General features: G+C 46.5%; 1 protein-coding gene and 1 long non-coding RNA gene across 6 annotated transcripts in view; one reads left to right on the forward strand and one right to left on the reverse strand.

The window, feature by feature from the left end:
- GSE1 (Gse1 coiled-coil protein) overlaps window positions 1-25,673 on the forward strand; it is an 819,103-nt gene that overhangs the window by 63,173 nt on the left and 730,257 nt on the right. The window lies entirely within an intron of this gene.
- Window positions 17,777-25,561, reverse strand: LOC122738883. Its single transcript, XR_006354655.1, has 3 exons — window positions 25,374-25,561; window positions 23,296-23,423; window positions 17,777-18,080 (listed from the first exon to the last, which is right to left on the reverse strand). It is a non-coding gene; the product is annotated as an uncharacterized LOC122738883 (long non-coding RNA).

Genomic DNA, 25,673 nt, shown 5'->3' on the forward strand with positions numbered 1-25,673 from the left:
GTTAACAGTTATGTGGAAATGCGGGAGAAATGGGAGACAACTGATAGAAGGAAGGCATTATTAAGATTAAAGGGGATCAGAAAAGGCTTCTGATACAGGGTAGAGATTTATCCAGGTCTGTAGGAAGTAAGGGACTTTATGCACCTTGCTCTAATCACACTGGGGCAGCTGGTCGTGCAGTAGAGAGAGTGCCAGGCCTGGAATCAGGAAGACCTGAACCTCCAACACATACCAACTGTGAGACCCAGGACAGGACAAACTTTGTCTACCTCTGTTTCTTCATCTGCAAAATGGGGATAACAATAACACCTACCTCATAAGTTGGCAAAGAGGACCAAATAAGCAATAATTATACTTAAAACACTAAATGAATGCTAATAATTGTTATATTATTATGTTATGCCCACCATGCTCTTTCCATTGCCTTTTTGGACACTTGTCACTTAGATTCTTCCAAGATCTTGCTCTTTCATGAGTTGAAGCCTTAGAGTATCTCTTGGACAATGTTGGGTTTAAAACAAGCCCCAAACTTATTATCTATCTCTATCATCTATTTATCTATCTGTATCTACCATCCATCCATCCATCCATCCATCCATGCATCCAATCGAAATGCCACCAATGGACAATAAGCTGGACCAATGTCTACATCATTCATCTATTTGTCCATGAAATCTCCTATCTCTCCCTGTTGTGGTAACCTAGGACTCTTAAGCAACATAATATTACTGTCAGTCAAGGTATCAGCATCATTCTGGATGGCAGTCTGTTCTTTGCTTCAGGGGCTATACATGACACTCTAAAGTTGCCCAAGCTTTGCTTGGGGTGGATTCTGGAGGTGATTCTTACTGGGATTTCTTGAGCCCATCAGGGCTTCCAGTTAGTCACCTTTGCCTGCCCTGTGGTGATCAGCAAAAGAAGTTCATTTCCCTCATTTTGCAGATGGTGAGAGCTATCCGCTGGCCAAATGGGATAGCATACATAAAGCTTTTTTTGCCAATCTGGACAAGCTCTGTACAACCTCCCTCCCATCAGAAGCACCTGGACTCTGCCCTGGGTCCTCTGGGCTCTGCTGAGCTTTGGTCTGGGCTTGACATGAACCAGGATTCCATCTCACTTCCTGGCCATCTCCAAACTGCTCTCCCCTCAGCTCCTGCTTATTTGCTGCCCCGCCCCCCAGCCCCTTGAGAAGAGGGACAATCCTGCTTTCTTATGCTTGTATCCCCAGCAGTTAATGCATGTAAATGCTTAATAAATGCTTTTTCTTTCTTTCATTCATTCATTCATTCATTCATTCATTCATTCACTAAGGACCTGGATGGCTTTTATATCTCTCCCAGGTCAGGATTTCTCCTCTTTAATCCTACCTTCATTCTCTTTGCTCAGAGGATAGAAGCATGCTGCACATTTCAGTACTAAAACCCCTACTAGACAACCTTGTTCTTGGAGGTGAAGGGGCCCTCTGATATTTTAAACAGCTTCTGGTTCCTACCCCCCCAAAAAACAAAAGCAAAACAGTGGCTGCTCTCCTCTCAACAAGGAGCAGCTGTTTGTGTTTTGCTCCTTGCAAACTCATTTCATTATGTCAGAGCATAAACTCCATGGCCCAGTAGCCAGAACCACCCCCCATCCTCTTTGAAAGATCCAGTTGGCAGAGTAATGGAGTGAAGGCTACAGCTAGGCCTGTAGTGTAAACCCTCCTGACCCCAGGCAAGTCACTTTCCTCTCTCTGAACCTCAGTTTTCTCATCTATAAAGTGGGCACGATACCACCCTCCTTGACATGGTGGGGAACTATAAGACTATCTGTATATTGCTACTCCTCAAGTGGCAAGAAAAAAAAATTCTGCCCCCCCCCCCCCATCCCACGAGTAGTGACTTAGAATAACCCCTTGCCTCCAATTTTTTTTGGAACTTTTTTTCCCTCCTTCATTTCCAGTGGGTGGCTGTAAAAATAGCACTTGGTTTGAGTTAGGAGTTTGGGGGGTTGGGGGGGGGGAGTCCGGTTTCTCCTTTTCCTGGAGGAATGGCTGGGACCACATGTTGCCAGAAGTCTTTGGCTGGTAGAGGCAGGCTGAGGCTCCAAGGAGGCTAGCAGGCGTCGGCACAGATGGAAATTTGATCACCCCCGGCTCAACAGACGGTTTGATTTATTTTAAAATCAAGCAGATGGCTGCAACAGGAGTTTGTTTAAGTTCAGCTCAGAGCTGGGCCCACAGCCAGGAGCTTCGGAGCAGCTGTGCCAAAAATTTTTCAATGACTTTGCTAGTCAAACCACCTCTTCCCCTCCCTTTTGAACTGTGGGCACACCACACACATGTATGTCTCTCTCCCTCTCTCTCTTGGGTTATCTCTCTGTCTCTCTCCGGCTCTCTCTCTATGTCCCATATTCTCTCTTTTTCTCAGACTTTCTGTCTTTCTCTCTCAGACTTTCTCCCTCTGTGTCTCCCATTCTGTTTCTTTCTATCCCTGTCTTTTTCTCTCTGTGTATCTATCTCTCCCCTTCTGTTTTTCTTTTTACTGTCTTTTTTTGCCCCCCCACCCCCCGCCATGACCATTTTTCCTCCCCTTCATCCCCTTTCTCAGGAAAACCTTCGTGAACAGTTCTCTTCATATCCTTGCTTCTCTCTTCAAACTCGAAGGCCAGAATATAAATCCTAGCAGTCCTACTCCTTACTACCCAGGTGACCTTAGACAAGTCATTACTCCAACCAGAGCTTCGCTTTCCTCAACTACAAAATGAAAGAGTTGAACTACATGACTCTAACAGCCTTCTAAGTCTAGGTACCTTACAGCTCTAACATTCTGTGATCCTCACCCCTCAAAAAAGAGACCGAAGAATGAAGTGAGAAGACCACAAGACTCGTGGTCCAGGCACTTGGGTTCAAACCCTGACTCTACCACTATTCACTACCAATGATGTTTCCTCATGGAGAAAGAAGCAACCTTCCTTCCTCTTGGCCACAGAGGAAATGGAAAATGAAGGTCTTGCGCAGGATGGTTTTTGAGGCCTGTTTTGAGCCATAAACCTTGTGATTTGACTCTGGGTAGCCCCCCTGCAATTATAGTTATCTCCCTCATGGATGCTCTGATATATCCCTGCCCCCTCCTAGTCTTTTCTGCCCCGCCCCCTCCCCACTCTGCAGTGCCAGAGGGAACAAGAGCGTCTTTGTACTGTCCCTCCAGGGCTGAGACCACCCTGACTTGTTCCTCTCCAAGTTATTCCAGCCTGGGAAATAAGGGACCTTGGGAATATGTCTTCTGGGTTGGAAGGGACCTTAAAGGTCATAAGAGATTTGATCCTTTTGAGTTGGAAAAGCATCTTAAAGAACAGCTAATTAGTCAGTCAATGACTAATTAATCACTTACAGTATCTGGATACTTACAGTATCTGGACACTGTGTTAAGCTCTGGGAATACAAAGAAGGATTGAAGCACAGTCCCTTGCCCTCAAGGAGCACACATTCTGACCGGGAAGCCACTGTGCATAAGTAACTATGTCAGCACAAGATATAGACAGTGCAATGGCAGGTGATCGCACAGAGAGAGGTCTGTAACTGAGGTCATACAGTGACTATAGAAAGTATCATCAAGGAAACTGCAACACATTCCAGCCCAGTCCAGTGTTCAGTACGGGCATCCTACCTACAGCAGCATGGAGAGAGAATGGCACAGAAGAATCAATTGAGAGGGGGAAGAAGGGAAGGGAAGGGAAGAGAAAGACAGAGGCAGAGAGACAGAGACAGAGACACAGAGAGAGACAGAGAAAGACAGAGACCAACAGAAATAGAGAAAGGCAAAGGGAGAGAGAAGAGAGAGACACAGACACAGAGAGACAGAGATAAAGACAAAGGGAGAGAGAAGAGAGAGGAGAGAGACGGAGACAGAGAGAGCAACAGACAGAAACAGAGACAGAGAAAGAAAAAGGAAGAGAGAAGAGACAGACAGACAGAGAGAGCAACAGAGAGACAGACAGAGACCCAGGGAAGATGGCCTGAGAAAGTAACAAAGGCCTTCCATCTTGTCTGCAGCTGTTCTGTTCTTGGGCAGAGCACAGAGGGCAGGGGGGTGGCTGTTTTGTCCACCTCCCAAGGGGTGAGCCTACAGTTGAATTTCCCTGAGAGTTCAGACCTGGGCTGCTGACACTGACTCACAGCTCTCCCAGGAGACACATGCTACTTGGTTGAGGGCTATGAGTCATATCCCCATCCCCTAAAGGGGATTAGCTGGTCCTCTCTTCAAAGCATAGCAGTTTCTGCGTGGGCGCTGCCTCTCCTTCCTGCCCCCTCTCGTCAAGGACTCAGAGCCTGGTCCCAGGACCACCCTCTGAAGGCCTCACTGGCACTAGCCATCATCTTCACACAGCCTTCCCCACTGCATGTGGGCCAAACCAGGCTGAGCTTTCCCCTACGCTGCTAGCCTGGACTTCTGAACAAAACAAGGAATTCTTCAAGTTTCTAAAATAGTGAGCCAATGCTTTAAATAACCCCAAATCCTTGGGAGAAGAGGGAAGACCAAATGAGATGGGGCAGCTTCACCAAGCTGCAGGGGCCTCACTGCTCAGTGACACCGATACAAGGCTCTGGGCTCCAACCTTTAAATAGACTGGACAGTGGCTGGCTCTCCATTACAGGGGCTGCAGGGGTGGGGCTCAGGGTGTGTCCTGGTTGTCAGGAGGGGGACAGGAGATCCTGGCACTCCCAGAAGATGCCCTGGGGGACATAGTTCTACAGTGTGTGTTTGTTTTCAAACCCTGGATAGAGGTTCTTTTTTTTCCTTTAGGGATCAGTCTGTGTGGGAGCTGAGTTATTGGCCCCTACTCTCCCCTATTCCCAGGGCCTTTTTTTCCTCTGGCTTTTTAGCTTCACCTATGACAGCTGGGGCTGGACTTCTGAGAATCCAGCGAGGAAATGAAGCCAAGTGGCCTGTAGGGGACGAGGAATGGAGCGGATGGGCGAAATGTCAGAGGCAATTAGGCTAAATGGTGTGGAGAACATCAGACTCCCAGCACAGCCCCAGCCGGGGGGGGGGGGGGGGGAGGGAGGAAGGGAGGAAGGAAGGAAGGAAGGAGAGAAGAATGAAAAAGAGAGAAGAGAAAGGAAGGGAGGAAGAGAAGGAAGAGAAAAAGAGAGGGGGGAGAAGAGGGGAGAAAGAGAGAAGAGAGAAAGCAAGAGAGGAGGGAGAGAGAGGGAGAGGGAGAGAGAGAACAGCAGGACCATCCATCCCTCACGTCTCCCTTCCTCTTGGCCTCAGTGGAGATTGGCTGCCCAAGTGTGTTGGCTCCTGCTTCCCTGCCTGGTTCCTCCGGTGTAATTACCTCATGCTTCTAAGTGCTTTCTTACCACAGGGTGGAGGCTAAATGGGCATCTTCCCTTTCTCAGACCTGTTGCCCTGGACCTGGGCTCCTAGGATGCTGGGAGCATATTTGTTCTGAATTTTAATTGGGGTAGGAGGGGGTGGTGTCAGGGCAAGGAATAAATGACCCTTCTCTTCTCTGGGAAGGAGGAGGAGGCTTATTTCTGAGATGTTGGTCAGAATTGGCCAGATCTTGGAGTTTCATGTCCTTTGAACTGATTGAAATCATTGTTTCAGGTTCAATTCAGAAGATATTTGTTTGTATTAGGGGGAGAAACACAGTGAGGTGGAAAGAGCACAGTCCTTGGGGTCAGAAGCCCTAGGTTTCAGTTCAGGCTCTGACATTTATGAGCTGTGTGATTCTGAGTGAGTTACTTGGGGTATGGACTAGGTCAAAGCTCAATGGGGTCAAAGCTTTGGAATGAGGAACCCTTAGAAACCATCTTGTCCAACCCTCTCCTTTTACAGACAAGGAAACTGAGGCACGGAGAAATTAAGTGACCTGCTCAGGGTTATGCAGCTAGTGTCTGAAGCGAGATTTGAGATCAGATCTTCTAATTCCAAATCCGAAGCTCTTTTCACTGGACTACGCTGCCTTCTCTAATGCTGCTTACATCTTTGACATTCTACATGGGAAGGGCCCTTCCAGCTCTGAATTTATAAAGTATCAGGGCCCTTCCAGGTCTAACATCCCATGTGTTATTTTCTGACATCCTATGCCCTTCGCTGGGCAAAGTAGGTGGTTCAGTGGATAGGGCTCATTTTCATGAGTTCAAATCCAGCTTTAGACACTCACTAACTTTATGACCCTGGGCAAGTGATCTAACCCTATTTACCTTAGTTTCCTCATCTGTAAAATGAGGTGGAGAGGGAAATGGCAAACCATTCCAGTATCTTCGCCAAGAAAACTCCAAATGGAGTCATGAAGCGTCAGACACGACTGAAATGACTGAACAGCAACAGCATGTTCTTCTAAGGACCCTGTGGGCTTTAGATCCTGTGATTAGAAGAGGTTTTTCAAAATTAATACCTGTAAGGGTTGTTTTTTGAGGGGGGTTGTGGGGGGGGTTTTAGGTCATAAAGCTGTAATTTCTTCTTTTTTTTTTTTGTTTTTTTTTGTTTTTGTGGGGCAATGGGGGTTAAGTGACTTGCCCAAGGTCACACAGCTAGTAAGTGTCTGAGGCCGGGATTTGAACTCAGGTACTCCTGAATCCAGGGCCGGTGCTTTATCCACTGTGCTACCTAGCTGCCCCCAATTTCTTCTTTCTTTCTTTCTTTTTCTTATTTTTGCGGGGCAATGAGGATTAAGTGACTTGCCCAGGGTCACACAGCTAGCTGGTGTCAAGAGTCTGAGGCCAGATTTGAACTCAGGTCCTCCTAAATCCAGAGCCAGTGCTTTATCCACTGTACCACCTAGCTGCCCTGATTTCTCCTTTCATTTCATCAGATGGCATTGATTTGGGGGTGGTACCTCATGATATGTCTTTCTGACTTTGTGCTAGGATCCTCTCCCATAGCCATCTGGCATACGATACAGGTAGAACTGCCATTTGCTATGTTATACACGCTGTTCATTCAGATAGGATTTTTTTTTTCTACTCATGTTACATCTTCGAGGGGGTAAGAAAAACTGATTTAGAAAGAAGACTTTGGCTAGGATGTAAGTATTCCCAAAAAATCTTCACTTAAATCTTCCTGGGTTTGTTTAAAAAAAAAAAACACCAACAAAACAACAACTCTATGTCTTTATTTATATGAAGGCAAAAATCTTCAGGCAGTCACCTGTGTACGTCACTCATTCATTCTACCAGGGGTGGACTCCATCCTCCCCAAGCTGTGCTGAAACACGCTGTGAGGGAAACTTGCAGGAGATTCACTCAGGGCCCGCACAGATCAGCCAAGCCTGGAGTCGGGTATCAAAGGCAATTCTTGATGTGCTCGTGAACCCATCTGCTGGTATTCCCTATTCAGTGCCGTCACCAAGAGGAGGAAAGCCCTCCAGAAAGCTATAACGACACAGCATCTAAGAGCTAGAAGGAGAGAGAGGTCACGGTAATCACACCTGTACCTGCACAGGTCTCGCCCTATAATAAAATAAAGAAAAACAGAAGGGGAGAGATAGATACACAGAGAGAAAAGAGACAGGGATAGATAGAAAGAGCCGGGCCTGGAGTCAGGAAGACCTGAGTTCAAATCCAGCCTCAGATGCTTACTAGCTGTGTGACCCTGGGCAAATTACTTAACCTCTCTCTGCTTCAGTTTCCTCATCTGTAAAACTGGGATGATAACAGCACCTCACTCCCAGCGTTCTTGTGAGAATCAAATGAGACAATAATTATTAGTTGCACATGGTAAGCACTGTATAAACAGTAGCTGCTGCTGCTGATAGAGCCCCAAATCAGATTTGGTTTTTTGGCAGCTATGCCACACTATTGATTCATATTGAGAGTGGAGTCCACTAAATCCACCAGGTTGTTGCTTAAAAAAAAACCCACAAACTCTACCAAACATTTAAAGAACAATTCCATTACTATATAAATTATTTGGAAAAATAGGTGAAGAAGGAGTTCTACCAAATTCCTTTTATGACACAAATATGGTGTTGATACCTAAACCAGGCAGAGCCAAAACAGAGAAAGAAAATTACAGATCAATTTCCCTAATGGGAATATTGTTGCAAACATTTTTTTAAAAAAACCACAAACGATATCTCTCCCATCCTCTACTTGTACAACTGATTTTTTTTAAAAACTGTGGAATTTATATTTAGTCATCCGAGATTTTATCTTAAATTTGACCTATCATTCTACATTGTCAGGAGTTTTCTGGATCCTCATTCTGTTGCCCAGTGGGTTAGCTAACTGTTCCATCTTCTAAGAAATTGATAAAAATGTTGAATAGCACCAAATTGAGAACAAACCCTTGGGAAACTCTATCCAAGGCTTCTGTCCAGCTTGACATTGATCTGTTAATCACAACTCTTTGGATTTCAATCCATCAGTCAGTTCTAAGTATACCTGTCTATCTCTGCCCCCCCTCCATCCCCAACCCTCCTTCTAGAATGAAAGCCCTTGTCAAATGCCTTGCTGAAAGGTAAGCATGCTATTTCTATAGTATACCTTTGATCTACCTCATAAAAAGAAAAAGGAAATGAGATAAGTCTTACATAACCTGTGCTTAATCAGACTATCAATAGACATATGCCAGGCATTGTGCTGACCAACCTACTGTAAAACTTGATGAGCTCTGAATGATTACTGCTTCTATTTCTAAATGCTTACAAACCACCTCTTTAATTATACATCGTAGACATTTTCAAGGAGTAGAATTCAGGACATAATGAAGTTCTGTGACACCTGTTACATTCTTGGTTTGCCAAAGATAGCCTGTAGCAGTTCAAAGATCCTACCTGCCAGGCTTTTTAGTATCCTGGCATGTAGTCCAACCCTGGCCTGGGGACCTGAACTCCTGGAGGGCAGCTGAATGTCCTCTTTCCAGGAACTAACTTCCAATCTGAAGATCATTCTGCTCAGTAGAGAAAACAAAAGCAAAATAGGAGTGTAGCAAGTCAGTCTTCTTTCCATCAGCATCATTCCATCTTTTTAAGCAGTGGTCCTTTCTGAACAAGATCATCCTCTTGTCCTTTTTTGTGTTTTTAGTATTACTTGCTAGCCTCAGTTCTTTCTTTCTTTCTTTCTTTCTTTCTTTCTTTCTTTCTTTCTTTCTTTCTTTCTTTTCTTCTTGTCTTTCTTTCTTTCTTTCTTTCTTTCCTTCTTTCTTTCTTTCTTTCTTTCTTTTTTTCGAGACTGTGGATAGCCGTTTGTATCCGTGCCTGGATATCTGCCATCTTTTATACGTGTCTTTTCCAAATCTAACTGGACTGACGAGTTCCTGAGCATTCACAATAGTTTCTTTGGACAGCTCCCCCTTTTGTTTCTCATCAAAATCACCTGTGTTATGTCACCAGAATTCTGGGCTTGAGAGCTTTCCGTACCTCATGAAACAGCTTGTCCTGTACAGTTTTAGGCCATGGGATCCTGCCTTTCTTTTCAAAGATCATTTTGAGATCCATCCTTAGAAAACGTCCATTCTGTGTCAAACTTTGCCCATGTTTTCCTTCTTTTGTTTATCACAAACTCTAAGATGGCGGTAGCCGATAGATTCCCAAACTCACTATCATTTCTACTCTAGTTCCTCCAACTTTGTAATAATTGGGTCCGTATTTTTACTTCTTTCATCTTTTGAAGAATAAAATTATTGTTAAGGCATTAAGAATTTCTCAGCTGCTGATTAACCAGTGTTTATTCATACTAACTCCCTGGGTGACCTGGAGCAAGTCTCTTCTCTTTGGCTTCTCATCCAAAAATCAGGGAGTTGAAATAGAGCGCAGAAATCTCAGTGGGATCATAGATTCCCTTCTTTTAGCAGAGAGAAAGAGCTAGAAAGTGTCCTGATAGTTTAATCTCTCATGACTATATTGTTCCTCAGGTATAGATTTGTGATCTATTTCTTGAACTTATCTGTTTCCTTCTTTTGGTTGAGTGGTCTCCTGGGACACAGGAAGATGATAATAATGCCTGTGCCTAGCATCTTACAGACAGAACCCAAGGGTTGCTGTACAAATTTCAGAAGAGTCAAGAATGGGATGGAATTTACCAATATCATTGTAGACATGGGGGTTGTGCCAAGTCCTTGACCTCTTCTCAGCTTCCATTCCTAAACAGAACTCTAATGATGTACTAATATGTCCTGTTTCATTACAGCACAGGGGCTATTTTAATAATCACTAGTGTCAATAGGCTATCACATATTACACACTTATTCAATATCACCCACCTCAGCACCTGGTGAGCTGCTGATTTTTGCCTTGATGATCAATATAGAATCATGGATTGAAAGGTGAAAGGTATCTTAGAGGTGATCCAATCCAAACCCTTCATTTTGTAGTCAAAGGAAATGGAGGCACCTAGATAAGAGTGTACTGGCATCATTTCAACCCTGGCTTTGTGAGAGTCAATTGTTAAATCTTCATTATGAGCATCCACACCCTGGAAATCTGCAATGTTAAAAAATAGAGCTTAAGGGGGCAGCTAGGTGGCACAGTGGATAGAGGCACCGGCCCTGGAGTCAGGAGTACCTGAGTTCAAATCCGGCCTCAGACACTTAACACTTACTAGCTGTGTGACCCTGGGCAAGTCACTTAACCCCAATTGCCTCACTAAAAAAAAAAATAGGGCTTAGTTTCTTGTTTTGTTGATTGCTTTGACTGAAGAAAGTGATGGAGAAAAAGTTGATAAAAGAGCCAATTGTTAAACATCTTTCAGGCACCTCAATACACAGTTAAGAAGTTAAGTGACTTAGGGCAGCTAGGTGGCGCAGTGGATAGAGCACTGGCCCTGGATTCAGGAGGACCTGAGTTCAAATCCAACCTCAGACACTTAACACTTACTAGCTGTGTGACCCTGACTTAACCCCAATTGCCCCGCAAAAAAAAAAAAAGTAGTTAAGTGACTTGCCTGAGGTCTTATAAGTAATAAAGAGCAGAATTAGAACTTGTGTCTTTTCTGAATCCAAATCAGGAAGTATTTGCTCCTCCCTCCATGTGGCCCTGTTTACAAGCATTCAAAATTCTATCATTCCAGTGTGACTTCAGGAAAACCGAAAAAAAGTCAGCAGCTGACAGGGGCCTTTGGCATAATGTAAAGAGCCCTGGCCTGGTTGTAGATTTAGAGTCTTCTCTGGGCTATGCCAATGACCATCACCAAGTCCCTTCCCTGCTATGGACTACAGTTTTCAACTCTGCAGTATAAAGGAATTGGAATGGAAGATTTCTAAAAACTCCTTCAGATGCTAAAACCGTGTGCCTGGCACATTAAACGTTTATTGACTGATTGATTATTGATTGGCAGCAAAGCACCCGCCACATAGTAGGCACTTAGTAAGTGTTTATTGATTGATTATTGATTGACTGATTGACTGATACCCTTTTGCTGTTGTACATTCTTCTGGAAACATATATATTCCCTGTATCATGGTTCCTCAGCCTAGTGTGCAGCATAGAACCAGCATTGTTGATGAAAAAAGCTAGAAAGCAAAGGGCTCCCCCTCCCCTTTTTTTAAATCCACCATCCCAAAGAGCAGTAAAACTCTAGAGCATATCAGTGGGGGTGTGGTATCAGAATCAGGTCTATTAAAGTGGTAAATTTCTCACCATGGTAGTAGAGAGGGGAGGGGAGGGGAGAATTACCAAACTGTCAGGAGGTTCTCAAGGGATTTAGACTTGTCAGTTTTTTTAGGTTTTAGAATTTAGAGTCCCTGAGGGCAGGGATTATCTTTTGTTTCTTTTCAAACTCCCAGAGCCTGGCACATAGTAGGTTCTTAATAAATATTTATTGACTGAGTCAGAAGATCCCTTGGAGCTCTTAATCTATGATTGTAGATACCATCTGGTCCATTTTACACATCTGAGGTCCAAAGCAGGGAAAGTCCCAAGGTCCCTCTGATGTAGTAGAAGGGGCATCGACTGTAGGAGCTTTGATAATAGGATCTAGAGCCGAAAGGGAAACTGAGACCTAGGGAGGTTAGGTGTCTTGCCAAAGTCACACAGGTAGTAAAAGGGTTACATGTGGGATTTGAACCCAGGCCCCCTGACTCCAGAGACAGTTCTCTTTCTACTGCCCCTGACCATTGTCCACTGACCAGCTATGTGCCGTGGAGCAAGTTCTTGAATCTCCCTGGTCCTCAGGTTCCTGTCAAGGCCTGGCCCAAGTGCCCACTCCTATAGGGGGCTGCTTCTGATGCTCCCATTTGTCAGCACCCTCCCCCATCTCCCATAAATGTATTTTATTTGCTTTATGTAAGTTTTGTATTTATTTAGCTTAGTGTTTTTTTGTGTATTTGTATTTCTTTGGGGGGGGGGCAGGGCACTGAGGGTTAAGTGACTTTCCCAGGGTTACACAGCTAATTAAGTGTCAAGTGTCTGAGGCTGGATTTGAACTCAGGTCCTCCTGAATCCAAGGCCAGTGCTTTATCCACTTCACCACCTAGCTGCCCCCGTATTTGTATTTCTTTAGCTGTTTTCCCTTGTGTGATGCCAGCCCCTTGAGACCAGTTACCTTTTCCTTTATGACTCTGTGTTCCTGGGACCCAGCAGAGGGGTTCTAGAAATACAAAAACATCTCACACATAGTAGGTGCTTAATTAATGCATATAATTTTGAAAGGAGGGTCAAGTGAGATCTTGTATGTGAACGTTCTTTCTAAAACTATAGAATACCATACAAATGTCAGGGGTCTGATTCTGCCACCATTTATTAACCTCCTGCTATGTGTAAGACTCTTTTGTTAGGCACGTGGTTATACAAAGATGACAAAAGACACAGTCTGACCCCCAAGGAACTTACAGTTTAATATGGAGATATTATTCCAGGGTAACCAATAGGTTGATAGCCAATAATTAGTTCAAGGTAGTGGTCAGGAAGCAAGCCAGATGTAAGATGTAGAGGCATGAATGGGGAAAGGTGAGTATTAAATACTCTTTCCAGTAATTCCATTAGTAAAGGGGAGTTAGGGGATGGGAAGATAGCTTGAGGGGATGGCAAGCCCAAAGGAAGGGTGCAGTTTGGATGGTTTGAGCAGGTTTGTAGGTTGAGGTGAAGAACCCAATAGATGGGACTTGGTCACAGAGAAGACAGGAGGGGGATGAGACTCAAAGCACAGTGTCATTTTTGGGAGGAAAGGAAGAAGGGGGAAAGGGAGAAGGATTAGGGGCCACCAGCCCAGGCATGGGAACCCAGGAAATCAGAGGGAAAAAAAAAGGCACAGAAGAAAAATGGCTTGGATTAAGCCCCCTTCCAGGGCTGGAGCAGGGCACCCAGGAGTGATTTGTCAACATATTATCCTTAGGTCTGGGCTGTGGTTCTGCAAATCAGTGTCATCCATTCTGATTTTGCTTGGCAGGCTGGTTGAACTTAAGGCCTTTGTGCCATTCTTTGTGCCCTCAGCACTTAGCACACTATCTGGCATATAGTAAGCACTTAATAAACGCTGGTTGACTGACCAACTGTCATTGTCTTTGGTTCTGTGCTCCCCAGCTGAGATGAAAGAAGAGGAGGAGCTAGTCCACCCAGAGGGTCGAATACATGGAGGGGATCTGGGGGTGGTGACTGCTCTCCCTGTCATGGCTGGTACTTTCAGAGAGACATCTGTTTCCAAATGCCTTCCATGCACAGAATGTTTCCATTTCTCTCCCCCCACCCCAGCCTCATGCTCCAACCAGAAACATAAGAGGAGAAATGGACATGTGGCCTCTCAGAGAGATCTTTCCCACCCTCCACTTCAACCCTCTTCCCTGGCCTCCAGTCTGATGCTCTCTCTTTCCTTTCCCCTGGTCTCTCTTGGGTGATCCAAACACAACAGAATCCCTTGTCTCTTGACCACTTCTGAGAAACAAGTGGCCCCCTCGAGTTTCCTGGCCTGGCTACCCTCAGACCCTCCCTCTCCCAGCCCCCACAGGAGGTTAGGGTGGCTGGAGCAAGCGCAATCAACCTCTCCGGAGCTGTTCTGTTAGGAGAGAACAAGGAGTGAAGAAGCAAGATGATAAACTTTAAGAACACACATCTGGCAGCAGGATTGATTGGAAAGGAGAGACACCAGATTGAAGGCTGGGGCAGCGGTCCAGGCACGTCCACCGGGGCCAGGCTAGGGTGGCAGCTGTGGACATGGAGAGGAAGGGGAAAAAAAGGCTGGGCTCAGAGATGTCATTACCAAGGGAGAACCAACAAGACGTGGTAACTGGTTGCCTTGCAGAAGGAGAGGAATAGAGGGAGGTGTTGGAGGTGACAGGGAGATGGATGGATGGAGGCAGAGGTGACTCTGGGAATACAGACCACATACCTCCAGGAGCAGGAGGCAGCTGTTGGAGGAGTCTGTGCAGACAGGTAAAGTGGGCATCCAGCTCTGCTTGGGGAAGCTGCATCATTCCAAGAGCCTCTCCTTCTGCTCAGGGAGGGGAAGCCAGGGAAGGTCACTGAAAGAGTTAATTCGAACAACCAAGCAAGCCTCCTCCGAGCCCTGCAGGGCCTGGGTGTCTGACAAGCCAAACAACTGTTTTTGACTCACTCTGGCTGGGTTTGCCAAGGAGGATTGCTTCCACGCTTTCATCCCTTTGGCCTGAAGGTTGTGATGTGTAGAGACACTGGCTTTGGGGATTTAAAGGGGTGGGGGGAGTGGGAGGTGGGCTAGACTGTTGGGAGAGTGGGCTAGAACTATTTGGAGAGAGGATTGAGGAAGGAAAAAGGGGTGAGGTCTGAGAGAGAGACAGAGAGACAGAGAGAGGAGAAAGAGACAGAGAGAGAGAGACACAGAGATACAGAGACACAGAAAGAGACAGAAGGAGAGACAGAGACAGAGACAGAGAGAGATGGACAGAGACAGAGAAACAGAGAAAGAGACAGAGACACACAGAGAGAAACAGAGAGACAGAGACAGAAACAGAGAAAGAGAGAGACAGACACAGAGACAGAGAAACAGAAAGTGACAGAGAAAGAGAGAGAGAAACAGAGAGAGGAGGAAGAGGAGACAGAGACAGAGAAACAGAGAGAGACAAAAAAGACACAGAGAGAGATAGAGAAACAGAAAAAGAGAGAGGGAGACAGAGGAGGGAGAGGAGAGGAGAGGAGAGGAGAGGAGAGGAGAGAGAGAGAGAGAGAGAGAGAGAGAGAGAGAGAGAGAGAGAGAGAGAGAGAGAGAGTGTGTGTGTGTGTGTGTGTTGTCTTTCATCCTGACATGTTCAGGGCAGCAAAGATGTTTTCTCCTGCCTGGGAGGAAGTCAGAGGGCCCCAGAACAGTGGAGTAAAGAGTGCTGGCATTGGAGTTCGAAGACCCCAGTTCATAATGCAGCTCTGTTGCTTTGGTTCTTTTGGCCTCTTGGGGCCTCAGTTTCCCCATTTGTAAAATGGGTGAGTTAGTTAGACTTAGGTTGCTTAGACCCTCTGCCACTTAGCTGCCCAAGGGATTTTCCCAGAGCCCTGGTGAGACCACATGACCCCGCCTTCTCCCCCACAGTCTCCAGTAGCTCCCCGTTACTTTCAGGACCAAATATCAAATCCTCTGCTTGGCATTTAAAGCCTCCCACAAGCAGACCTTTCCCATCTTTCCAGCCCTTGCTGCTCCTATCCCAAAACACTGGGATCTTCCAGACTCCAGGCTTCTTCCCCACCCACACCTGGGATGCCCCCTCCTCGGCTCTACCTACTTGCATCCCTGACCTTTTCCAAGACTCGGCTAAATGCCACCTAGTCCAGAAGGCCTTGGCTGAAGCTGCCGCCCATTTACCCTGGCTGGAGCTTGGATGAGCATAATTGTTTCCGGGTTGTCTCCCGTCAGACTGTAAGCTTCCTGAGGGCAGGGACTGCAGGGGGTGGGGTTGTTTATTTGTTTTTGGTTTTTGGCCTTTGTCTGCATCCGTAGCACTTGGTACAGTGCGGGTCTTGCAGAAAGTGATTAATGAATGCTTGCGGACTGACCAGTTCTGTGAACTGGATACATCCTGAGACAACCCCATCCCCCAAGGGCTGGAATCTCCTGGACCACAAGTGGGACAACAGGGATGGAGAGGAAATGGAGGGCGGAGGCCCGAAGAGAGGATGAATGTTCCCTTTTGGGGAGCCTAGAAAACCACCAGGCTGCTGTGTTACTAGGTCACTTCTTCCCTGAAGTAGCAACAGCTGCTGCTGAGGCTCAGCCCTCCCCAGCAGGGCGGGCGTGGGCTGCCACCCGCAGCACCGACTCTGGGATATCATAAACACAGCCAAGACGAGCACAGCCATCCCATCCCGGTGGCTCTCATTCAACCCGCCGAGGTCCCGGCCCCTTTCCCAGCCAACATTCAACCCCCTCTGCCCTCCCCAGGATGAGTAAGAAAGCATCAGGTATAGCCCCAAGGGACCTCTCTCTTCTCTTCCTCTCTTGGAACTGAAACAAGGAAATGAAGCTCTTAGGGACCACTCTGACTTTACAAGCTGTGACATCTGGCTGCGGTGTGGGTGACTGAGTGACTCTTGTCCCTGGACCCTTTCTGGTCAGGTCTCCCTGGCATCGTCAGAGAATTGTAATGTGGACAGCGGTGATACCGATTGCCTTCCCCTGCCCCACCAAGGGGAGAGTCAGCTGTCTGGGGGAGTCATCTTTCCTAGGGTACAGTAGAAAGAGCCCTGAACTAGGAGATAGAAGACATGAGAGCAAAAATAATCTCGGACACTCTACAAACTGCAGGATCTAGGGGAAGTCACGGCACTCACCTATACCTCTCACTTGCTTTCACTGCCCATTACCCTTGTACCAAAGGTGGTCGTGGGGAGCTTAATAAATACTTACACCTTTCCCCTTTCCCTCCTTATAACCTCTCTGACCTTGGGCAAGTCACTTAACCATACTCAGCCTCAGTTTCTCCATTTGGAAAAATGAAGGGATCGGACCAGATGTTTTCCAAGGCACCCTCTGCCTCCTGCTTCTCTGATCTCCGACTGACATTATCGGGTCGTTGTTTTTATTTTTCATTTGCTTTGGGTCTTTTTGCCAGTAACCGAGAAGGAGATGGTCAAGACTGTAGTGAGAGGGTAGGTGAATATGATATATGAAGGGATTGTGGGGAGGAGAAAAGACTGAGTTGGGGGAACAGCAGAGACATCTTTAGGTGGATCAAGGTCTGCAATCAGGAAGAGACCTGGACTGTCCGGTCCCACAGGGAACCTAAAAGTGGTGCCCTTGTGCTGTTGACTGACATTATCTCTCATTTTGTCCTCACAACAACCCTTCCAGTTAGGTGCTATTATTGCCCCCATTGTACAGAGGAGGAAACTGAGGCAGGCAGTGGTTAAGGGGCTTGCTAGTAAGCTTCCGAGGCTGAATTTGACTGGCCTCCAGACGGAGTCTAGTCAGTCAAGAGCTCAGCATCTTTTTTTGTGTTTTGGACTCTTTGGGTAGGCTGGTGAAGCCTCTGGACCCACTCTCAGATCATGTCCTCAAATTCACTAAATAAAACACACAGGATTGCAAAGGAAACCAATTGTACTGAAATAGTTATCAAAGATTTTGTGTTGGGTTTTTTTTAAGCTCCAGCTAAAAATGTTTATTATTTTAAAAAAATAAAACCCAAGCTTACAGACCCCAGGCTAGGAACCCTTGTTTCTAGGTAACTAAGTGTTCTTAACTCCAAGACAAAGGATGATGTTCTTCAGGTGTTTAAAAGTAGGTAGTTTGGGGGAGCTAGGTGGCATAGTGGATAAAGCACCAGCCCTGGATTCAGGAGGACCTGAGTTCAAATCCAGTCTCAGACACTTGACACTTAACTAGCTGTGTGACCTTGGGCAAGTCACTTAACCCTCATTGCCCTGCAAAAAACAAAAACAAAAAAAAAGTAGGTAGTTCTAGCAAGACTTTTTTCCTTTCTCACAAAGTTCACACAGATCAAGTTGGTGGCAGAGTGGGGACTAGAAATCACCGACAGAGTGTTGATGTTTGCAAAACTCCTTCCTCATGACAACGCTGGGAGGTGGGCATCATCGGAAGCCTTCTCCACTGCATTTTTACAGAAGAGGAAATTGAGGCTCAGGGAAGTTAAATGACTTGACAGCAGCAAAGCGTCAGAGCCAAGATCAGCATCCAGGTCTCCTGACTCCAAGTGTGGTGTTCTTTCCACTGGATCACAATGTTCTTGGATTGTGGGCTAGAGAAAAAAAAAGAAAGAAAGAAAAAAAAGAAAGAAAGAGAAAGAAAGAAAGAAAAGAACGCTGTGGATGCGGACTTCCCCTCCCCTGCTGTTCCTCGTTCCCGCCCTCACCTGAGAGTAATTGGCTTTGAGCTCTCCCTGCAAAATGAAGACAGTATTCTCAGTGTCCTTTACTTCTTCCATCTCTGGGATGGGGCCCTTCAAAAGTGGATTCCTCTTCAGCCCCAGCTTCCTTGCACTCGGCAGATCATTATATGCTCATTAATTGTTATTGAGTTTCAGACAGACCAACAGATGGTAAGATGGATGAGATTGTGAGTAAGATGTGGTTTGGGCCTCCTGGATAGAGGGATCACTTAAATTGGGAGATATTAACAAAGTACTGTTTACTTAACAATTTTCCATTGTCTTGTAGCAGAAATAATAAGCACTTCTTTCTGTGGAAAATTAGAACCACAGAAAGTCAGAGCCAGAAGAGACCTTAAGATATGATCTAGTCCAACCCCTTTTTGGAGCAAAGGAAAAAGCCCTTATTAGATGCCTACTATGTGCCAGGCACTGTGCTAAGCACTAGGGGTACACAAAGAGTACCCACGCCCATTCCTTTAGCTTGGGAAACAAATTAGGAGGGTGATTCTACAGAGGTAGGTCAGTGGCGGGTGATGCAGTGTATACAGCACCAAGCCTGGACTCAGGACGACCTGAGTTCCAAACTGGCCTCAGCTGTAGGTCCCTGGGCACTAAGTCACTTAACCTCTGTTTGCCTCAGTTTCCTTATCTGTAAAATGGGGATAATAATAGCACCTACCTCCCTGGGTTTTTGTGAGGATCAAAGCAGATGTTTGTAAACTGTGCAAACCTTAAAATATTATATAAATTATGCAATATATTATATAATATTATACTAATTACATATGATATAATTTATTGTATATTATATAAATACTAGCCATTAATAATAATAATAACAGTATTAAAGAGGATTCAATTCAAGACAAGGTTCAAGGCTTCTCTAGTGTATTCTCTGTACTTCACTGCAAAGTAAAAAAATAAAATTATGATATATAGGGGAACAAAGGCCCAGAGAAGAAAAGGATTTGTCCAAGGGCAGGTAGTTTGGTTAGCAGACAGAAGTGTATCTAGAACCCAGGACTCTTGTAGTGGATAATACTCATCTGGGTGCATAAATCCTAGTGTTTTTTCCATAAAAAACAGCCTCATTCCCACGTATCCACTCCTCTTATTAGGCACTTCCCCTCCGAGACCTCAGTTTCCTGATTTGTGAAATGGGCTGTGTTCTCTCAGCCGCCTCCCCCCCAAACCCCACTGGCCTATGGCCCTGTGTGTGGGTCGGGTGCAGAGTAGCCCAGTTATTGTCTCTGGCACGCCCCTCAGGCAGATCCAGAGAAGCCTGGGTTTCTAAAGAGATATCCAGTGTCTAGCTGCTCTCTTTGTCTTCCCTGTCCCCAGGCTAAGTGACCTTTTAACCCTCTGCTTCCCTTTCAGCCCGATGCCTTTTAGGCCAAGGCTTCCCCTCGGCCCACCTCCCCACAGCCCGGCCCCAAGCCGGGCAGGTCCAAGAGGGACATACTTGGTTTGCTTCCATGGGAGGCAGTGGTAGGGAGGCTTTGTTAACTCTATTTCCCCATGAACTTTGGAATTTAAAAGTCTGTGAACAACGGAAGATGATGACCGAAGTCCAACACCCCCTCCCTGTTTCATTTTTCCTCCCCCCAAACCCTGACCCTAATTGATGTGACTCACAGGGGAGGGGGACAGCAGACCTTTTAGCCTTTGGGAGGGAGATAGGGTTAAAATGTAAATCCCTCATTAGGCTAATGCTGGCATATGGAAAAGAGCACCAGTTTGGGGAATAGCGGGAGGCTGGGGTCCTGGCTCTGCTCTTTGTTAGCCATATGACCTTGAAGAAGTTGCTCTTGAGGGGGCAGCTAGATGGTGCAGTGGATAAAGCACCAGCCCTGGATTCAGAAGGACCTGAGTTCAAATGCAGCCTTGGACACTTGACACTTACTAGCTGTGTGACCCTGGTCAAGTCACTTAACCCTCATTGTCAGGAGGAAGAGGAGGAGAAGCTGCTCCCCCTCCTCTCTGGGCCTTGGTTTCCTATTCTGTAAAATTAAGGGCTTAGCCTGGATCACAGGTTCTCAATGGTTTTTGTGACATGGATCCCTCTGGTGCTCTGAGAAAGCCAGTGGGCCCCTTCTCACAATCAAGTCTTTAGAATCAGAAGATAAAATACACAGGTTATAAAGGAAGTGTAATCATCAAAATATTTTGGAAAAACAAGCTCATGGACCTCAAGACAGTCAGTAAGCATTTATTAAGTGCCTTTTGTTTGCCAAGCACAGCATGAGGTGCTGGGGATACAAAGAAAGGCAAAAGACAGTCCCTGCCCTCAAGAAGTTCTCAGTCTAATGGGCAGCCCTAGGTTAAGAATCCCTGAGCTAGCAGATCCCTTCCAATCCCAAATTCTTGGATCCATCGACCCCATCTTTATCATCATCTGTTCATCCCGGGCTGTTGGTGTGATAGTGAATCTAGAACTAGGACTAATGCCTTTTCATGGATGGAAACACTGAAGTTAGGACCAAAAGGAATCACTTTCTATAGCACTTTAGGGTTTACAAAGTACTTTTTTTTTTGTCTTTGTATACCCAATGGCCAAAAAAGGTGTCTGACATACAGCTAGTGCCCAATAAATGCTGGTTAAATTAAATTGGATTGAATTTCCTCACAGCATGTGAGGCAGGTAGCTCTCAGAAATAAACCCTAAATAAATGAAAGCCCCCTCAAGGTCACTCTAGTCAGAAAGCAGTCCAGGCTTTCCTGGGAAATTCTCAGTACTTGGAATCTCAAATACTGGGTAGAATCTGAGACAAGGGACTGAATCTGGGGAGTCTCCAAGTGGGATGGGCAGAGGGATAGTTCGGGTGGATCATGCTCTTATTTGGGGGTATGATGGGGTAAATGTGGGTCAGATGGCACACTCCTTCGATGCCCCCTCACTGGCATCCTAACACCCTGGCAAGACCTTGTTTCAGTGGTAGGGAAGAAGGGTGGCATCTCCCATCTGCATCCCTGGCACTCACATGCTGGTATTGGAAGGAAGCCGGGCACAGGCAGGGTGCCAGTCAGGAGCACTCTATCAGAACAGACCATGCCTGGCTGTCAGCCCCTTCTCCTTTTAGTTCAGTTTTGTTCATGTCTGGCACTGCCAACTTCCAGGGTGGCATAGGGAGAGTTGAGCACTTACACTTGGCCCCCATACCAGCCTCCATTGTGCCAACTGAGGAGGCCAGTCCAGCAAAGCTCGTCTCAGGTAGAGGGTCATAACCCTCAGAGAAAGCAGATTGAATTGGTGGGGCGTGGGAAGAAAGGGGAAAACAAAAAAGAATTCAGAGGCCTCCCTGGATTTTCAAGATGCAAGGGACTTTTGATGTCATCTGTAGACCAGCCCCTTTATTTGACAGCTCAGGAATATCTGTCCCAGAGAAGAGGAATGATTTGTCCAAGGTCACACAGGTAATAAGTGACAAAATGAGGATCTGAACTAGAGTCTTTGGATTTTAAACCTAGTATTTTCCCATAATTCCCAGCAGAGTTGAGAATGGGTAATAGAGTGTATGACTCAATGTTATCACTAAGGAAGAAAGCAGGGATGTTCATGGCATAGGTGTGCTGGAGAGAGAACAATGGATTTGGGATCTATTTCCAGATCTCCTACTCCCTAGTCTCATCTGTTTAATGAGAATGAGATACCCTTCAAGGTCCCTGCCAGCTATAATAATAATGATGATGATCATAATCATAATTCATAATTATTTAATGTTTATGAAGAACTTTCCTCAAAACCTTTAAGTTACATTGTACCAATGGCAGTCTAGCCATTTTATTTTATTTTTTTTTGTGTGGGGCAATGAGGGTTAAATGACTTGCCCAGGGTCACACAGCTAGTGTCAAGTGTCTGAAGTCAGACTTGAACTCAGGTCCTCCTGAATCCAGGGCCAGTGCTTTATCCACTATGCCACCTAGCTGCCCCCTAGTTTAGCCATTTTAAAGATAAAGTAACCGAGGCTCAGATGCGCGATTATAAGGTCTCATGGTGTCAGACCCAGTATCTGAACCCCCTATTCTTTTCACTTCACCAATAGTTGCCCAACTATTGCTGGGCATTAAGGAGGATACAAGAATACGAAATTTGGCTTCTGCGCTCAAGGAGTATATAGTCCAATTGGTAAAGTGAAGAAGAAGAAGGAGAAGGAGAAGGAGAAGAAGAGAAGGAGAAAAAGGAGGAGGATATCTAACATATAGCACCTAATATGTGCCAGGCAATATACTAAGCACTTGACAATTTTTATTTCATTTGATCCTCACAACAACTCACAACAACTGTTGTTATCCCATTTTACAGATGAGGAAACTGAGGCAAGTAGAAATGAGATGGGTGCTGTTATCTCTATTTTACAGATGGGGAAATTGAGGCAAATAGTAATGAAGTGACTTCAGTCACATAGTCAGTGACTTGCAGTCACATAGTGTCTAAGACTATGCTTAAAAGCCAGGTATTCATGACTCCATGACTAGTGATTACTGATATGACAAAAGTTGTATGATCAATACCAAATGAATACAACCAGTAAAAAGTATGAGAGACAGCACAGGGTTGCCCTGAAGTTGAGGCTAAAAATTCTGACTGCCATTCTGTACTATTGTGACTTAATCCCAATCTATCCTCATTTGTGCCTCATTTGTATGCTCTCTCATCCATTAGACCTTGAGTTTCTTGAGGACAGGGACTGAGCTTTGGGGGGATTTAAAAATTTTTTTGTCTTTGTATCCTCAGAGTTTAGCACATAGTAGGTGCTCAGCAAATGCTTGCTGATCAACTGATTGATTGACCCTGGCAAAGAAACAAATAATAACAATAACATACTGACATCTATAACTCCCCTTAAAGTTTCCAAAACACTTTGCCAACATTGTCTCATGGGGGGGGGGTCGGGGCAATGAAGGTTAAGTGACTTGCCCAGGGTCACACAGCTAGTAAGTGTCAAGTGTCTGAGTCCGGATTTGATCCAGGGCCTGTGATTTATCCATTGTGCCATCTAGCTGCCCCCAACATTGTCTCATTTTAGGCCCCATAACAATCCCATGAAGTGGGGAATTCAGTTATTCGAAATCCCCGTTTTACCAATGAGGAAACTGAGGCTCATAGTTGAAGTCACTTGCCCAAGGGTCCCACAGCTAGTGTCACAGATGGGATTTGAGCTTAGGTCTTCTTGCTACCACTTTCCAGCTTCACTTCTGTGGGTTCCTCATCTGGAAAACAAGGGGGGAGGGGCTCAGACTAAATGAGGATCCCTTTCAGCGAGGATCATCTATGATTCAGTGACATTCTATTCTTAGGACTAGACTGTGTGACCTTGGATCTTCCCTCACCCTTAGGTTCTCTCCTGTAAAATGAGGGTCCTCTGAGGCTGTGGTCCTCTCTCTAAGAGTAGGGAAGGAGACAGCCTTGTAGCTAGGCAGACTTGGAAGCATTCAGGGTCATTGCCTCAGTGAACTCAGATCTATTTAAGCCACTTTGGCTGTGTCTGCCTATGGCAGACACCTGAGCTCCAAGTGGTTCCCAACATGGAAGAGCAGAGCAGAGGGTCTGGAAATCCAGATTGTCCCCAGGCTGGGGCCATCCACTTGTGCCTGGCCCCTAAGCTGGACATAAGCAGCCAAACGCAGGTTGGGATCCATTTCCAGAAGCAATGACAGATGGGGAATCGCCGTGCTCATGTGAACAGGAGGCTGTAGCCAGCCATGTTTCAAGGGGACCGGGATAGCGGCAGTGGCAGCAGCGGCAGCTCAGGGGCCGGCCAGGGATAGCTTTGGCTGTAACGGGTTTGCAAATCCACCCCAGCTGGGGGATTAAGCCAGCATCTGGCTTGTTTTATAATATTAAAACAAAGAAGGTTGCAGGCGCCATTATCAGAGGGAGGGAGGGCCACGGGGAGAAAGGCAGAGGGAGGTCGGGAAGCCTAGTGGTCTTCCCTCGCCCTAGGTGTGTTGGCAAAATCCGTGCCATTGACAACTGCCTCCCTAATTACCTCCTTCCCAGCGATTAAAGAAATCGAATGCTGGAGACTACACATTTCATCCTGACAGGGGGTGACATTCTGAACGTGCCTTGATTGTGAATGAATTCCTCCCTTTGGGGTGGGGGTGGGGGTGGGGAGGAGGGAGGTGCCTGCAATAGAGCCTGGGAGGGAGGGGCGCTGAGGAGAGAAATAGAGAGTGATGTTGGGGAAGTAGACAGCCCTGGAATTGAGAAACTGCTTTCTGGCCCGAGATTGCTTTTTCCAAGCTTCAGTGTTGGGTCACAGAGGCTGGCTGCAGGTGGGAGGTGGGGGGTGGTGGTGGTTGGTGGTTGGTGGTGTAACCCAGCATTCCCTCGGGGCCAGGCTCCAGGCTCTAACCTCCAACCCAGAGGAGTCCTCCCTCCCCTCTCCCCCCCCTTCCTTTCTAATGAGGTACAGCCGTCAGCAGGGCTAGCCATGCAACTAAAATTAGCACCAGGTTCTCATTTCTCATTTGCTAAAGGGGAAACATCTAATAATAAAAAAGAAAGAAAATCATAAAAAAGCTCAAAATTCCAAGGAGAAGACAGAAGGGATTTTGCCTCCTTCCCTTTCCTTCTCGTCCCCTCTCTTCTCCTCCCTCCTGTTTCCCTTCTCTTCCCTCCCCTTTCTCCCCTCCTTCCTCTCTCTTCCCCTTCCCTCCCCTTTCCTTCCTCCTCCCTCCCCCTTAACCCCTTCTTAAAGTTCCTCTCCCTCTACTCCCTTCCCCTCCCTCCCTTTCCCTTCCCTCCTTTCCCCCTCCCTCTCTTCCCCTTTCCCCTCCCTATCCTCCCTTCTTTCCCCCTCCCCTTCCCCTCCCCTCTCCCTTTCCCTCCCTCCCCTTTCTTCCCCTTTCCCCTCCCTCCTCTTTTCCCTTCCCTCCTTTTCCCCTTTCCCCTTCCCTCCTTTCCCTTTCCCCTTCCCCATCCTCCCTTCTTTCCCCTCTCCCTTTACCTTTCCCCTTCCTTCTCCTCCTTTCCCTTCCCCTCCCCTCTTCTCCATTCCCCACCCCTCCCCTCTCTTCTCTCTTCCCCAGCCCCCGTTGTGTCGCTCTGAGCCTGGGGAGGCTGCAGGAAGCCAGAGAGCAGAAGTGCCAAGTAGGAAACTGTCAGGCAGCCAAGACCCTACTTGTTTGTTCGTCTCGCTGGAGCCAGGGACTGACCTTATTAGCTTGGAGGGCAGCTGCCTTATTAATGCACATCTGGCAGAGGAGAGGCTCCCTAGCCCTTAGACCGGCTTCCTGACGACCACTAGCCTGGCTTTACCTTCGCAGGAATGCGGACAGGGACTTCACGCATCTGCAGGGAATTTCTGTTCAGGGCTCCCTCCCTACCGCCCCAGTTTGCAGAATTGGGGGGAGGGGAGGGGCAGTGTGGGGTGGGGCTTTTCTCCCCTCCCCGAGTTCTGTGGGCTTTCCTACTGGCAGTCTGTCCCCACGTGGAGGAGTAAACTGTGATGAGTG

The sequence above is a fragment of the Dromiciops gliroides genome, chromosome 2 (genome assembly GCF_019393635.1).
Source record: "Dromiciops gliroides isolate mDroGli1 chromosome 2, mDroGli1.pri, whole genome shotgun sequence".
Classification (NCBI taxonomy): Eukaryota; Metazoa; Chordata; class Mammalia; order Microbiotheria; family Microbiotheriidae; genus Dromiciops; species Dromiciops gliroides.